We start from the raw sequence: 8,470 nt of genomic DNA, 5'->3' as shown, positions 1-8,470 counted from the left end.
TATTTTGAAATATAAATACATATCATAAAGTAACAATGTTTGCAATAATCCATGATTGAATATCTTTATATTTTAGAGTTTCCCAGATGTTTCTGCTTAACAGTCAAATGTGGGAATCATGGTAGTCTCTTTGTTTTGTTTTAGCAGCAAAACTCTTTCATCTAGTAGAATCTTTGAAAACAACAATAATGACCACTACAATAACAACAAAAAACCTAATATATAAAAAGACAGTTCCTGCTAAAACATGGGCATTATTAAGATGAATAAAATCATTTCCTTATAGATTGAAGCCTGAGCCACAGGTAGCAAAGTCAAGTCGAGTGCCTACTCATATTGAAATAAATGGAACAGATCAAATCTAAGTCAACAGATGAGAGCAGGCTATGTTACAAGATCTTTTTATTTTTTTAAAGTTTTTAGTTTATTAATCCTCTTGTGAAAAATCTGTACAATCACCACTGACACAGTCACTGCAGAATCTTTACTGCTTCTGTTGTCCAATCTCCAGCTCACTTCTTTTTGCCAGCACCAACATTGGCCTTTGCAGTCCTCCCAACTTTCTTCATCCTGTTCTTCTGTTCCTTTCGCTGTTTCCTTCAGGTCTTTTTCTTCTCGTACAGGCCATGTCTTGTAAGCCTATGTTTGGGTTCATTTTTCTTCACGTAATCCAAGGAATCATGAATCATGCCAAAGCCATTTGTCTTGACACCACCAAAATGAGTTCTGAATCTGAATACAAAGATGACATCTGGTGTGGTCTTGTACATTTTGGCTAGTTTTTCCTGAATTTCTGTCTTGGGTACTGTTGACTTCCCAAGGTGAAGGACATCAATGATCATTTGTTTCCGCTGAAGTAGCCAGTCATGAACTTCCTAGTCCAGATAGTTACTGTGTCATTCATGATGGCAGCTGATCTTAAAGCAGCCAGGGAGGAAAAGAGGGCTACTTCACACCAGCCAATCATATCAGTGCTCACAGAGGGACCCCTGGTGGCATTGGTGTCCAAGATCTTTTTATTTTTTAAAGAAAGTAACAAACTGAGAATTTTAAAAAAAAACCAAAAACCAAAAAAACTCCCAAGTGTAAATGTTGAGAATTGAATTTTAAAAATCATTGTCCGTCCCTCCTCCACTAAAACAAAACCATGTCAGCAGGCCAGAAATGACCCCACAACCCTCAATTTGCAACGTGTAATTTAGGCTTTTGTATTAGGTGTCTATAATTATGAAACAAATTACTCCAGAATTTAGCAGCTTCAAACAACAAACATTTATCTCACACAGTTTCCAAAGGTCACAAATCCAGAGCTGGTTTGGCTGGATAGTTCTGGATCAAGGTCTCTCACAGGTTACAGTCAAGCTGTCATTTGGGACTGTAGTCACCTCAGGGCTCGATTGGGGTTTACTCATTCACCTGACTGTTGGCTGGAGGCCTCCATTCTCCATATGGGCCTCTCCATTGGCCACCTGAGCATCCTTACAATATGGTGGCTGGCTTTCCCTAGAGACATGGTCTAAAACAGAGAGCAAGGCAGAAGCCACAGTTCCCTTAATGACCTAGTCTCAGGTCATCTATCATCAGCTCTGCCTAATTCTGTTGGTCATACAGACCAGCCCTGGTATGATGTGGAATTGGACTTCACAAAGGTATAATAGCATGAGATGAGAATCATTGTGGGCCATCTTGGAGACTGGCTACTGTAGCTTTGAAAAGATCAAAATGGGCCAAATTTAGGCTATTCAAATTCGATTCAGATTTATACCATAAATCTGATGCCCTTTCTTCCAGCTCCTTACTTTCATCATTTATTCCTCTTTTCCATCCTCCCTCATCACCAGCTTGACTCACAGGGAAACACCTGCTTTTCTGTTCAATATTCTCTTCAGGCTGGGATTTATTAGCTAGTTCCTTCACTTCTGGTCCTCTAGTCCTGAACTGAACTGCCTGTATATATAACTTTTGGTTCCAGCTGGCAATTTGTAGTACCATATGTCAGGGGTCTTGGAAGCAGAGAATAGAAATTATAATTAGGAGTTTGTAGGTAACTGTGAATCAGATTCCAAGACTCTGTTCAGCAAACATTTATAGAGAACAGAGTATGTGCCAGACTCTGTGTTAGTATTGGGGGATTTAACGATAAATCCAATACATCAAAGAAATCAGGAATCAGGGATCTAGGTGGTTACATCGAGGGTTGGGGAAACAGCCAGGAAGTGTAGTAATGGATAGAAATCCATCAAGAGGGTCTCAGAGATGCCTGATGAGTGTGTCTACAGAGTGGCAAAGAGATAAGAATGTAGAAAATGGAAAGAGTTGAGGTATAGCACAGTTACTAAAGACTATGTCCCGATTGTCCAACATTTGCTTCTTCTAGGAGTTGGTGTCAAGATGTAAGAGTCACTGGATCCAAGCATAAGAGGGATAAGTTAGCAGCTGCCTGAGGGAAAGGGCACTGTGACTACAATTGAGTTTAGATGATGGTTGACAACTGGCAGTGATTTTGGCTCAGTCTCCTTCTCTGTAAAATAGAAATAATTGTAATATAAAATATTACTATATAAAATCAAATAAATACAAATATATAAAAATAAACACATTTATATAGAAATATATAGTCTTACAAGTTTGTTTTGAAAATTAGTTTATTTAATATATGCAAGGCACTTAGAGCAGTCCCTGGTACCTACTAAGCATTATGTAAGTGTTAGCTGTCATCATTCATTAATCAGGGACTCATTTCCTAAATCCAAGAGGAAAATGTTTATAAACCTAGGTAGCTTAGATCAACTGTCTACTCAGGATAATTGATAAGAAAACACTGGGACAGTGTACTGAGAAGAAAGAAAGTTGAGATCAGGCAGAACACTGGGTAATACAAACAACTAAGAGACAGATTAAGAAAAATGTGTATTTATTCTTTTTTATATATGTTTGGTGGAAAAAATCTCATAAATGGATTACACATCTCTCTGGTTTCTTAAATATTCTCAACATGGTATATATTTTTCTTGATTTTATAGGTTATTATTACAATTACTGTATTTTATACTAGGGTATAATATCACAATACTTTGGGGGATATTATTATATGAAGTGTTGTATCCTAAATGATCTCAGACTTCTAAACTTTTAAAAGTTTAATATTTACTATTATGTAAAATAGTCAGTAAAACTATATTGCTAATGGTTTTTATCTTTCAGTGCTATCAGGATCCCGAATTCAGATAGACTCTCCCTTCTTTCCATTTTTCTGCTTCATTTTGTTCCCTGGGGGTCTATGACTAAGATTATTAGAATTACCTGCAAAAATATGATAGATTCTACATAAGAACCTGAGAAGTCTTCCTATAAATAAAATATAGTTGGTACTTATATCTCATTAGATTGATTAGGGATCTTTCTTGCCTCTAAAAAACTGTATCATTCTAAGGATTTCAAATTGAAAGAGAGGCTTCCACAATAGTAGGAATTGTGTTAGGTATGGCTGGGAGAGTACAAATCAAGACAATTTCTTTGGGGAAAATCAAAGTGTAAGAATAACAGGGAAGCTGTGAACAATGACCCCAACTGCTTGCAGCACCGATGTGTAATTCTTGTGACTCAGAAAACCAACATAAGCTACTTCTAGACATTTCAGCTGTCTACAGCACTTCAAGGAATGATTCTCAGAATATTCAGTAGAATTCATGGGAAGCCCCATAAATCTTGATTTCAGGAGAATCTCCAGAAGCCAAAGGAGAATGTTGCAAATCATCTCAGCTGTCTACCTATAGCTGCTACTAGAATAAAGAATTCCATCCCACTTTCAAATCTTCTATCCCAGATAGTATCCTAGAACCACATAATGAAAGGGATTCTATAAAATGCAGACCCAGACATCTTCCCTGCAAATGTAGAAGAGATTGGGGGTAATGCCTAGTTGACAGCAGAGAGTTTGACAGTCCACCCCTTTATCAACTTAGCAGTTGTGCACATCTCTACCCATATTTAAAATTTTGAATAACAACATCATGCTTATGGTTAGCATATATAACTATACCTTGAATAACCAAAGATGTACTCACCTTGTCCCCCAAAATGGAAAACAAAAGTTATTTAAGTTACTCTCTATTTTTTGAGTAATTTTCATTCCTTTTCTCAATGAGTCCTCTTTTGACATTCTGTAACTTTTAAAAAGAAGAATACATTATTAATTAATGTATAAAATATATGTATAACAAAGCTAGGAACAAAGTATGTATATCTATTGTAGTCCTCATTTCTGAAACTGGTCTTGAAACCATGTTGGTTTATTTTTCTTCCTCCATAGTTTATTCTATTTTCCATTTACTTCAGTTAGAGTCACAGTTATTCTGACCCAAACCTTCATTTCCTGAGCCATTAGTGGTCCTCCCAGTATTGCATTGCCATAGTCTCCCAATAACTTTTATGCTATACATATAACTTCTACATTTCACAAGAGAATATTGTACTTTCAGATATACTCCTTCATGTCCCACTGTATAACTTTATGAGACTACCCCCATTTCTCAAGCAAAACTGATATCTCCATTCAGTTCCATGATGTGTCTTTGCCTGAAGCATTAGGCATTATGACATAGCTAGCAGCAAAAGAAGCTCCAGAGTACCCAGTAACAGCCTCAACTTCTAGTTAATTACATTCATTGTGTGTCCCCAGTGGAAACACTCCTCCCTTGGGAATTATCATCTTTAAACCAGTGACTCCAAAGTTGCAAAAGAAAGAAGCAAAAAGTTTTGGAGTAGGTTATTAAGAGATAATAGAGAAAGAGGTCAATTTTACCCCTTCATTTCCAAAATTGTATGCTCTAGCTAGAGGAAAAATGTCCCCATTATTGATTTCTGGCTCAGAAAGTCTATGCCACCATATTGGTTTTTCACAGACCTATAACTATTAGCACCATAACTTCAGTGGGCTGTTCCACTATTCTATCAGGCAACTCACTTTGGGGTTGTAAGATAGCTAAGACCAATGAATATTGTAATTGTGCATCTATTCTTTGTTGTAAAATGAGTTCCTTTGTTAGAAGCAGTATTGAATGTGATGCCTTCATGGTGAAAAAATATCCAGTATATCCATATATAATGTTGTAAGTAGAATCACTGCAGATTTCAGGGAGGATAAGCAAATAACATAGAGTTAAGTATCAATTCCAACGAGTAAAAATTCAGACTTCACGATGGAGTCTTCCATTGTGATTACTTGCCACCAGGAAGTTGACCTGTATTCCCAGGGAATGATGCCACATTGAGCACTCAGTGTTGTCTCTACTGTTGGTATGTTTGGTGCTGAACAGTGACTGTTATCTGTGTTGTTAAATCTGTGGATAATCTTAACATATCCTTCCTGCAAAGGCTGATTTGTTCATAAACACATGACTAGAGAAAGAAGCTGACTGAGGTCCACCAAACAGATCATCTTGTCTACCTGATTAATAAGAGACACCTTTTCAGGGAGACCTTTTTTTGTAAGAATTCACATGGATACAAATATTCTCATACCTGTGCCCATTCTGAGACAGTTCCAGCCAAGTTCTTCCTCAGTCTTCCTTGTCATTTGCTCCTTGAATTTACTTCCTTTGACCATGTGGCTGAACCATTAGGTGTCATGCACAAACTGACATAAACTTTACCTCTGCATAAGTATTTTTCCAGGTAAAGGTAACTAGATGCATAACTAAAAGTTCTACTGGGAGTATCCCCTTCCCAAATGTCTTTTGGAGTATCCTTATAAAACTGCAGTGGTCCAATTTGGAGTTGTTATAGCATTCCATGTGGAATTTTTAGGCCTTTAAAATAGGCCTAAATTCATTCTTTCTTATAATTAGTTGCATGAAGTTTCTATGGGGCTGAGGGAGAAGTGGTTTTGTATCAATAGATCAATAGTAGTTACCATGAGAGTCAGGCATACATGAATTTTACTTGATCCTTAACAACCTGCTAGAGTCCTATGTAACCCTTCCATTTGATGATGAAGACTGTCATACATGACCCTAAATTTATGTCTTGGTGGAGCACACAACACCTCATCCATAATCTGTAACTCAAGTGGCATGGTTACATGGTGTTCTAGGGTCAGTTGTTCAGTCTACACCATGGCCTAGGAACAAGCTGAACACTGTTTTCAAAACAAGAATATATCTGCAAAACAGGGCATGTCTTTCTGTCAAAATTCTGGAGCTCCACTCTGTGATCCTCTTACTGGGATTGCCTGAGGTACCATATCAAAACCATATGAATTACAGATAATTAGATTATGACTGTATCTAGTAAGTCATTTGGCTGAAATGGGAAATCAGCCTTCACTGCAGCCTGGACCTGCTATGAAATCTCTTCTTGCTCTGGACTGCAGTCACAGCTGGCACCACTGGTAACCTATGTAAATACTCAGTAAATGGGTAGAATGACACATTCATATGCTGTCCATCTGCTTTCTAAAATGCAACCATCTTCACCAGTCATTGTGACTCTGTGTTAGTGGGAGAAGGTACAAGATACATCAACTTATTTTTCTCTTTTAATAGGATGTCCTGGTATTTCCTAGATCACTGGATTCCTAGAAATCCACTGAGGTAGCAGGCCACTGATTTCCCTGGGGTTTATTTCCCATCTTCTAACATGCATATATTTTGTAAATTCACCTTGAGTACTTTCTCCTTCCATGTTGACTCAGCATTGTCATTAATGTAGTGGACCAATATGATACCCTGTGAGATGATGACATGATCAAGTTCTTTTTAGTCAATATGAGTCCTTTACAAACTCCTAAGTACTCCAAATCATCTGAGGATCTTGTTAAAATACATATTTTGATTTGGTAGTTCTGGAGTGGGACCTGAGATTCTGCATTTCTAACACTCTTCCAGGCGATGGTTATCATATTTTGAATAGAAAGAGACTAGTTTCAATAAGAGACTCAGAAAATTGAAATATCCCTGAGGAAAGCCCGTAATGATATAATGTTCTCTCTTCCAAGTGAAAGCAAACTGCTTTTGGTAATCCTATTAATTGATATAGAGAATAAAGAAGATGCCAAGTCAATATCTGCATATCAGTTTGCAAGGTTTATGTTGGACATGCCCCAAAAAGAGATCGCAGTTGGAGCAGTAAATGCAAATGGAGACATCACCTGCTTAATCTGTGAAAATACACTTCATTCTCCAAGAGCAGTTTATCTTCTGCACAAGTTAAACAAGGAGATAAAAGAGAGTTAATAAAAATCAGCACACTGCATCCTTCAAATCTTTGATGGTAGAACTAATCTCTGCATTCTCCCTAGGAAAGCAGTAATGTTTATAACTTAATATTTGATAGGAAATATATTCCAGATGGTTTCACTTGGTCCTTTCTACCTTAATAGCCTCCAATGGATAAATGAAGGAGTAACCAGAGTATCCAATGTACATATGGTGCCAGTTTCCAAGTATATCTGATTCTTCTTTGCATCTAAGAACTAGAGAAATAACTACAGAATGGGGTTGTAGCCTCACTGTGGTCTTATTGTAAGTGGACTCAGGCTTAAATTTCATTTAACTGAACTTTTTATGCCCCTACTCTGACTGATACATCAGGTCCACAAAGATGTAGTGTTTGCCAAACATGTGGAGGCTAAACATTATGCTACTAAACAACCAATGGATCACTGAAGAAATTAAAAAAATATCTAGAGACAAATGAAAACAAAAAACATGACAATCCAAAACCTATGGGATGCAGCAAAAGCAGTTCTGAGAGGGAAGTTTACAGTGATACAAGCTTACCTCAGGAAATAAGAAAAATCTCAAATTAACAACCTAACCTTACACCTAAAACAACTAGAGAAAAAAGAACAAACAAAAACCAAAATTAATACAGCAAAAGAAATCAAAGATTAGAGCAAAAATAAATGAAATAGAGACTACAATAAAATAGAAAAAAAAATCAATGAAACTAAAAGCTGGTTCTTTTTAATGACAAACAAAATAGACAAACCTATAGCCAGACTCATCAAGAAAAAAAGGGAGAGGACCTAAATCAGAAATGAAAAAAGTAGAAATTACGATCGGCACCACAGAAATACAAAAAGTCATAAGAGATGTCTATGAGCAACTATATACCAATAAAATGGACAACCTAGAAGAAATGGACAAATTCTCAGAAAGGTACAATCTCCCAAGACTGAACCAGAAAGAAATAGAAAATGTGAACAGACCAATTACCAGAAATTGAATCAGTAACTTAAAAACTCCCAACAAGCAAAAATCCAGGACCAGATGTCTTCACAGATGAATCCTACCAAACATCTAGAGAAGAGTTAATGCCTATCCTTCTGAAACTGTTGCAAAGTATTTCAGAGGAAAGAATGCTTCCTAACTCATTCTACGAGGCCAACACCCTGATACCAAAATCAGACAAAGATACCACACACATAAAAAGTTACAGGGCAAATATCACTAATGAACATAGATGT

The 8,470-nt window shown here is 36.8% G+C and overlaps 1 pseudogene; it reads right to left on the bottom strand.

Annotated features, from left to right (window-relative positions):
• Positions 1-413: 413 nt before the first annotated feature.
• LOC102512609 lies at positions 414-1,071 on the bottom strand (annotated as a pseudogene).
• Between the last annotated feature and the right edge of the window lie 7,399 nt (positions 1,072-8,470).

Source organism: Camelus ferus, chromosome 4 (genome assembly GCF_009834535.1).
Source record: "Camelus ferus isolate YT-003-E chromosome 4, BCGSAC_Cfer_1.0, whole genome shotgun sequence".
NCBI lineage: Eukaryota > Metazoa > Chordata > Mammalia > Artiodactyla > Camelidae > Camelus > Camelus ferus.
This window is presented reverse-complemented; position numbering and strand designations above follow the sequence as displayed.